Below are 8,598 nucleotides of genomic sequence, written 5' to 3'. Positions count from 1 at the left end.
GAATTTGGGGGAATTTTGTGGAATTTCGTGTAAATTTGAGGATTTTCAGGTGAATTTAGGGTGGCTTTGTGGAAATTTTGTGGAATTTGGGGGAAATTTGAGGGAAGTTTGTGGAATTTCGTGTAAATTTGGGAACTTTCGGGTGAATTGGGGGGGATTTGGGAAAATTTTGGGTAAATTTGGGGTGAATTTTGTGGAATTTCGTGTAAATTTGGGGATTCTCGGGTGAATTTGGGGGGATTTGGGGGAAATTCAGGCGAATTTGGGGCGAAATTTGTGGATTTTGGGGTAAATTTGGGGTGGATTTCGGGGAATTTCGGGTAAATTTGGGGGAATTTTGTGGCATTTCGTGTAAATTTGGGGATTTCAAGGCGAATTTCGGGTGAATTTGGGGTGAATTTTGTGAAATTTTGTGTAAATTTAGGGATTTTCGGGTGAATTTGGGGGGATTTGGGGGAATTTCGGGTAAATTTGGGGATTTCAAGGCGAATTTGGGGTGAATTTGGGGGAATTTGGGGGAATTTTGTGTTAATTTGGGGATTTTCAAGTGAATTTGGGGTGAAATTTGTGGATTTTTGGGTAAATTTGGGGATTTTCGGGTGAATTTGGGGGGAATTTGGGGGGATTTGGGGGAATTTCAGGCGAATTTGGGGCGAATTTTGTGGATTTTGGGGTAAATTTGGGGATTTTCGGGTGAATTTGGGGTGGATTTGGGGGAATTTCGGGTAAATTTGGGGGAATTTTGTGGCATTTCGTGTAAATTTGGGGATTTCAAGGGGGATTTGGGGGAATTTGGGGTGAATTTGGGGATTTTCGGGTGAATTTGGGGTGAATTTGGGGGGATTTGGGGGAATTTCGGGGAAATTTGAGGGAATTTTGTGGAATTAAGTGTAAATTTGGGAATTTTCGGGTGAATTTGGGGGAATTTCGTGTAAATTTGGGGGGATTTAGGGGAATTCCGGGCGATTTTGGGGCGAATTTTGTGGAATTTGGGGTGAATTTGAGGATTTTCGGAGAAATTTGGACGATTTGGGGGTGAATTTTGTAGAATTTCGTGGAAATTTGAGGATTTTCAGGTGAATTTAGGGTGGCTTTGTGGAAATTTTGTGGAATTTTGGGGAAATTTGAGGGAATTTTGTGGAATTTCGTGTAAATTTGGGGATTTCAAGGGGGATTTGGGGGAATTTCGGGTGAATTTGGGGGGATTTGGGGGAATTCTGGGTGAAATGGGGGTGAATTTTGTGGAATTTCGTGTAAATTTGGGGATTTTCGGATGAATTTGGGGGAATTTCGTGTAAATTTGGGGGGATTTGGGGGAATTCCGGGCGATTTTGGGGCGAATTTTGTGGAATTTGGGGTGAATTTGAGGATTTTCGTGTAAATTTGGGGGGATTTGGGGGAATTTCGGGTAAATTTGAGGGAATTTTGTGGAATTTCGTGTAAATTTGGGGGTTTCAAGGCAAATTTGGGGGGAATTTGGGGGATTTTTGGGTGAATTTTGGGGGGATTTGGGGGAATTTCGGGTAAATTTGGGGGAATTTTGTGGCATTTCGTGTAAATTTGGGGATTTCAAGGGGGATTTGGGGGAATTTGGGGTGAATTTGGGGATTTTCGGGTGAATTTGGGGTGAATTTGGGGGGATTTGGGGGAATTCTGGGTGAATTGGGGGTGAATTTTGTGGAATTTCGTGTAAATTTGGGGATTTTCGGGTGAATTTGGGGGAATTTCGTGTAAATTTGTGGGGATTTGGGGGAATTCCGGGCGATTTTGGGGCGAATTTTGTGGAATTTGGGGTGAATTTGAGGATTTTCGTGCAAATTTGGGGGGATTTGGGGGAATTTCGGGTAAATTTGAGGGAATTTTGTGCAATATCGTGTAAATTTGGGGATTTCAACGCGAATTTGGGGGGATTTGGGGGAATTCCGGGCGATTTTGTGGTGAATTTTGTGGAATTTGGGGTGAATTTGGGGATTTTCGGGTGAATTTGGGGTGAATTTGAGGGAATTTCGGACGATTTTGGGGTGAATTTTGTGGAATTTGGGGAATTCCGGGGGTTCCCGTCCCGCCCCTCCCCCCCCGCCGGCCCCGCCCCTCCCCCGCATTCCCCGAATTCCCGGTCCCGGCTCCGCCAATGGCAGCGCGCGGAGGGGGCGGGGCCAAGACAAGGGGGAGGGGCTTGAGGCCACGCCCCCTCTCCTCCAAAAGGGGTCCCGGGGCCCCTCCCCCCCCCCAAAGGCCTCGGGGCGCCAGCGGGGATGGGGGAGGGGCTGGGCTGGGTGAGTGGGGGAGGGGCTGGGGGGGATTCGGGGGGGATTTGGGGGGTCCTGAGGGGATTTGGGGGGGATTTGGGGGGTCCTGAGGGGATTTGGGGGGTCCTGAGGGGATTTGGGGGGGATTTGGGGGGTCCTGAGGGGATTTGGGGCGGATTTGGGGGGTCCTGGGGGGATTTGGGGGGGATTTGGGGGGTCCTGAGAGGATTTTGGGGGAATTTGGGGGGGACCTGGGTGGGTTTTGGGGGGTCCTGAGGGAATTTGAGGGGGATTTGAGGGGGTCCCGATGGGATTTGGGGGGTCCTGAGGGGATTTTGGGGGGTCCCGAGGGGATTTGGGGGGGACTTGGAGGGTCTTGAGAGGATTTAGAGGGGACTTGGGGGGGTCCCGATGTGATTTTGGGGGGTCCTGAGAGGATTTGGGGGGGATTTGAGGGGTCCCGAGGGGATTTGGGGGGTCCTGAGAGGATTTTGGGGGGTCCTGAGAGGATTTTGGGGGATCCTGAGGGAATTTGAGGGGATTTGGGGAGGATTTGGGGGGTCCTAAAGGGATTTCGGGGGGACTTGGGGGGTTCCCGAGAGGATCTGGGGGATCCTGAGATGATTTTGGGGGGATTTGGGGGGTCCTGATGGGATTTGGGGGGATCCTGGTGGGATTTGTTGGGATTTGGGGGGTCCCGAGGGGATTTTGGGGGATCCTGAGGGAATTTGTTGGGATTTGGGGGGGATTTTGGGGGGTCCTGATGGGATTTGGGGGGGGGCCGAGAGAATTTGGGGGGTTCTGAGGGGATTTGGGGGGGATTTGAGGGGTCCTAGAGGAATTTTTGGGGTCCTGGAGGGAATTTGGGGGGGATTCGAGGGATTTGGGGGAGAACTTGGGGGGTCCCGTGGGAATTTGGGGCGACTGAGGGAAATTTGGGGGGTCCCGAGGGGATTTGGGGGGGATCCTGGGGGCAGTTCTGGGGAATTTGGGGGATTTTGGGGGTCCTGAAAGAATTTGAGGAGAATTTTGGGGGGTCCTGAAAGAATTTGAGGGGATTTTGGGGGATCCTGGATCAATTTTAGGGGAATTTGGGGGGGGTCCCGTGGAAATTTGGGGTCCTGCAGGAGTTTGGGGGGATCCTGGGAGCAGTTTGGGGGGGTCTGGGGGAAATTTGGGGGGGGTCTCGAGGGAATTTGGGGGGAATTTGGGGAATTTTGGGGGATCCTGAGAGAATTTGGGGGGTCCCGAGGGGGTTTGGGGGGAATTTGGGGGATTTTGGGGGGTCCTGAAGAATTTTGGGGGGTCCTGGGTGGATTTTGGGGGGTCCCGAGGGGATTTTGGGGTTTCTGAGGAAATTTGGGGGAATTTTGAGTGAATTTGGGGAGATTTGGGGGGGATCCTGAGGAAATTTTGGGTCATTTTGGGGGAATTTGGGGGGATTTGGGGGGTCCTGAAAAATTTTGAGGGAATTTTGGGGGGTCCCGAGGGGATTTTGGGGAGATTTTGGGAGGTCTCGAGTGAATTTGGGGGGATTTTGGAGTTCCTGAAGAATTTTGGGGGAATTTTGGGGGGTCCTGGGTGGATTTTGGGGGGTCCCGAGGGGATTTTGGGGGGTTCTGAAGAAATCTGGGGAGATTTTGGGGGGTCTTGAATGAATTTAAGGAGATTTTGGAGGGGATCCTGAGGAAATTTTGGGTCATTTGGGGGGAATTTGGGGCGATTTGGGGGGTCCTGAAAATTTTTGAGGGAATTTTGGGGGGTCCCGAAGGAATTTGAGGAAATTTTGGGGTGTCCTGGGTGGATTTTGGGGGGTTCTGAGGAAATTTGGGGGAATTTTGGGGGGTCTCGAGTGAATTTGGGGAGATTTGGGGGGATCCTGAGGAAATTTTGGGTCATTTTGGGGGAATTTGGGGGAATTTTGGGGGTCCCAAGGAGATTTTGGGGGAATTTTGGGGGTCCCGAGGAGATCTGGGGGGATTTTGGGGGGTCCTGAAGGAATTTGAGGAAATTTTGGGGGATCCTGGGTGGATTTTGGGGTGTCCTGGAGGGAATTTGGGAGATTTTGGGGCTTCCTGGAGAATTTTGAGGGAATTTGGGGAAAATTTGGCCGATTTTGGGGGGATCCTGAGCGATTTTGGGGGAATTTTTGGGGGGTTTGGGGAATTTTGGGGAAATTTGAAGGAAATTTCTGGAAATTTGGGAGATTTGGGGGGAAATTTGGGGGGAATTCTGTGGAAATTTGGGAGAATTTGGGGGGATTTTGGGAAAATTTGGGTGAATTTGAGAAAAATTTGGGGAAATTTTGGGAGAATTTTGGGGATTTGGGAGGAATTTGGGGGAAATTTGGGAATTTTGGGGGAATTTTGAGGGAATGTGGGAATTTTGGGGAAAATTTGGGGGGAATTTGGGAGATTTGGGGGGAATTTTGGGGGAATTTGGGAATTTTGGGGGGCAAATTTGGGAATTTTGGGGAAAATTTGGGAATTTTGAGGGAATTTGGGAATTTTGGGAAAAATTGGGGAATTTTGGGGGCAAATTTGGGAATTTTGAGGGGAAATTTGGGAATTTTGGGGGAATTTTGGGGGAATTTGGGAATTTTGGGGGCAAATTTCGGGGATTTGGGGAGAATTTTGTGGAAATTTGGGAGAAATTTTGGGGGATTTTGAGTAGATTTGGGGAATTTTGGGGGATTTTGAGAAAATTTGGGGAAGATTTTGGGGAATTTTGGGGGGATTTTCGGGATTTGGGTGGAAATTTGGGGAATTTGGGATTTTTGGGGGAATTTTGGGGGGTTTTGGGTTTGACCTTTGACCTTTGACCCCTGGGACAGGCGGTGCTGGCGCTGGCGGCCATCGGGAGCTGCGGTCAGTCGGGGTCACCAAGGGGTCACCCAGGGGTCACTCAGGGGTCAGGGGTCACTCAGGGGTCAGGGGTCACTCAGGGGTCACTCAGGGGTCACCAAGGGGTCACCAAGGGGTCACTCAGGGGTCACTCAGGGGTCAGGGGTCACTCAGGGGTCACTCAGGGGTCACTCAGGGTCACTCAGGGTCACTCAGGGTCACTCAGGGGTCACTCGGGGTCACTCAGGGTCACTCAGTGGTCACTCAGTGGTCACTCAGGGGTCACTCAGGGGTCACTCAGTGGTCACTCAGGGTCACCCAGGGGTCACCCAGGGGTCACTCAGGGTCACTCATTGGTCACTCAGGGGTCACCAAGGGGTCACTCAGGGGTCACTCAGGGGTCACTCAGGGTCACTCAGGGTCACTCAGGGGTCACTCAGGGGTCACTCGGGGTCACTCGGGGTCACTCAGGGGTCAGGGGTCACTCAGGGGTCACTCAGGGGTCACCAAGGGGTCACTCAGGGGTCACTCAGGGGTCACTCAGGGGTCAGGGGTCACTCAGGGGTCACTCAGGGTCACTCAGGGTCACTCAGGGTCACTCAGGGTCACTCAGGGGTCACTCGGGGTCACTCAGGGTCACTCAGTGGTCACTCAGTGGTCACTCAGGGGTCACTCAGGGGTCACTCAGTGGTCACTCAGGGTCACCCAGGGGTCACCCAGGGGTCACTCAGGGTCACTCATTGGTCACTCAGGGGTCACCAAGGGGTCACTCAGGGGTCACTCAGGGGTCACTCAGGGTCACTCAGGGTCACTCAGGGGTCACTCAGGGGTCACTCGGGGTCACTCGGGGTCACTCAGGGGTCAGGGGTCACTCAGGGGTCACTCAGGGGTCACCAAGGGGTCACTCAGGGGTCACTCAGGGTCACTCAGGGGTCAGAGGTCACTCAGGGTCACCCAGGGGTCACTCATTGGTCACTCAGGGTCACTCAGGGGTCACTCAGGGGTCACTCAGGGGTCACTCAAGGTCATTCAGGGTCACTCAGGGTCACTCAGGGGTCACCCAGGGGTCACCCAGGGGTCACTCATTGGTCACTCAGGCTCACTCAGGGGTCACTCAGGGGTCACCAAGGGGTCACTCAGGGTCACTCAGGGTCACTCAGGGGTCACTCAGGGGTCACCAAGGGGTCACTCAGGGGTCACTCAGGGGTCACCAAGGGGTCACTCAGGGGGTCACCAAGGGGTCACTCAGGGGTCACTCAGGGTCACTCAGGGGTCACTCAGGGGTCACTCGGGGGTCACTCAGGGGTCACTCAGGGGTCACTCAGGGTCACTCAGGGGTCACTCAGGGTCACTCAGGGTCACTCAGGGGTCACTCAGGGGTCACTCAGGGGTCACTCAGGGTCACTCAGGGGTCACTCTCCTTCTCATTGGTCACTCCGGGGTCAGTCAGAGGTCACTCTGGTCTCCCATTGGTCACTCTCTGCTCACTCTGGTCTCCATTGGTCACTCTCTGCTCACTCTGCTCTCTCATTGGTCACTCAGGGTCACTCCCTGGTCTCCCATTGGTCACTTTCTGCTCACTCTGCTCTCTCATTGGTCGCTCTCTCCTCTCTCCCCCCTCAGGCTCCGCCCTTCCGGCCCCGCCCTTCCTGGAGGAGCCGGCCAATCACAGCGTGCTGCTGGGCGAGGGGGCGGAGCTTCGCTGCCAGGCCCGGGTGGGCGTGGCCGTGCAGTGGTCGAGGGGGCGGCTCATGCTCGGGGCCACGCCCACCCGCGCCCACCCTCGCTACCGATTGGTCGGAGACCCCGCCAAAGGTGGGCGGGGCTTAAAGGGGGTGGGGGCATAAATGGGCGTGGCTAAAGTGGTGAGACATGGGGGTGGGGCTAAAGGGGCAAAGAGGGGGCGGGGCTAAAGGGGTGTGGCTTTAAATGGGGTGTGGTTAAAGGGGTGGGGGACAAGGGGTGTGGCTAAAGGGGCGTGGCTAAAGACGCATAATAAATGGGTGTGGCTAAAGGGGCGTGGCTAAATATGCATTATAAATAGGTGTGGCTAAAGGTGTGGTGTGGCAAAAGGGGGCGTGGTCAACCAGGTGGAGCACAAAGGGGCGTGGCTAAAAATGGGTGGAGCTAAAAGAGGGTGTGGTCTAAGAGGTGGGGGTACAAAGGGGCGTGGTTAAAGGGGTGGGGCAAAAAGGGGCGTGGCTAATGCAGCAAGGTAAAGGGTGGGGCATAAAGGGGTGGGGCATAAAGGGGCGTGGCTAAAACCACGGCTAAAGGGGTGGGGCAAAAGGGGTGGGGCAAAAAGGGGCGTGGCTAAAGGGCCGTTTTTGGGGCCATCTTGGGGTTTTGGAATTTGGGATTTTGGGGAATTTTGGGCACTTTGGGGGAATTTGGAGGGTGGGGGAGGGGAGGATTTGGGGGCTGAATTTTGGGGCAATTTTGGGGGGATTTTGGGGTTGGATTGGGGGAAATTTGGAGAAATTTTGGGACAATTTAAGGAGATTTTGGGGCTCATTTTGGAGTTGATTTTTGGGTGATTTGAGGATTATTTGGGGCAATTTTTGGGGACTTTTGGGGTTCTTTTTGGAGTTGATTTTGGGGTGAATTTGGGACGATTTTGGGGTCGGATTTTGGCCAATTTTGGGGTCAATTCGAGATGATTTTGGGGGCTGATTTTGAGGTGGTTTGGGGCAATTTTGGGGTTGATTTTGGGGCAATTTGGGATTTTTTGGGGCAAATTTTGGGCACTTTTGGGGCTCATTTTGGAGTTGATTTTGGGGCGATTTTGGGACAATTTTGGGGTCGGATTTTTGGCCAATTTTGGGGTCGATTTCGAGTCGATTCAAGACGATTTTGGGGGTTGATTTTGGGGCAATTTGGGGCAATTTTGGGGTTGATTTTGGGACGATTTTGGGATTATTTGGGGCATTTTGGGCTGATTTTGGGAAAATTTTGTGGTCGGGTTTTTGGGCCAATTTTGGGGTCGATTCGAGACGATTTTGGGAACTGATTTTGAGGCGATTTGGGGCAATTTTGGGGTTGATTTTGGGGTGATTTTGGGGATTATTTGGGGCAATTTTGGGGCACTTTTGGGGTTCATTTTGGAGTTGATTTTGGGGTGAGTTTGGGACGATTTTGGGGTCGGATTTTTGGCCAATTTTGGGGTCAGTTCAAGACGATTTTGGGGGCTGATTTTGAGGCGATTTTGGGCAATTTTGGGGTTGAATTTGGGGTGATTTGGGAATTTTTGGGGCACTTTTGGGGTTGATTTTGGAGTTGATTTTGGGGTGAGTTTGGGACAATTTTGGGGTCGGATTTTTGGCCAATTTTGGGGTCGATTTCGAGTCAATTTGAGACAATTTTGGGGCGATTTGGGGCAATTTTCGGGGGAGATTTTGGGGTTGGTTTGGGGGAAAATTGGAGAAATTTTGAGGCGATTTCTACAGATTTTGGGGCTCATTTTGGAGTTGATTTTGGGGCAATTTTTGGGATTTTTTGGGGCAATT

The 8,598-nt window shown here is 52.3% G+C and overlaps 1 protein-coding gene across 1 annotated transcript in view; it reads right to left on the bottom strand.

Moving 5' to 3' along the window:
• Window positions 1-5,898: 5,898 nt before the first annotated feature.
• Window positions 5,899-8,598, bottom strand: part of SCN1B (sodium voltage-gated channel beta subunit 1) — a 130,073-nt gene continuing 127,373 nt past the window's right edge. The window contains exon 6 of the mRNA XM_084224172.1: window positions 5,899-5,948. The gene's annotated coding sequence lies outside the window, so the exon portion shown is untranslated. The remainder of the gene's footprint in view (window positions 5,949-8,598) is intronic.

This window comes from Fringilla coelebs, assembly GCF_963513975.1.
Source record: "Fringilla coelebs genome assembly, chromosome: 34".
Taxonomy (NCBI): Eukaryota; Metazoa; Chordata; class Aves; order Passeriformes; family Fringillidae; genus Fringilla; species Fringilla coelebs.
Note: the sequence above shows the minus strand (reverse complement) of the source record. Positions and strands in the feature narration are given on the sequence as shown.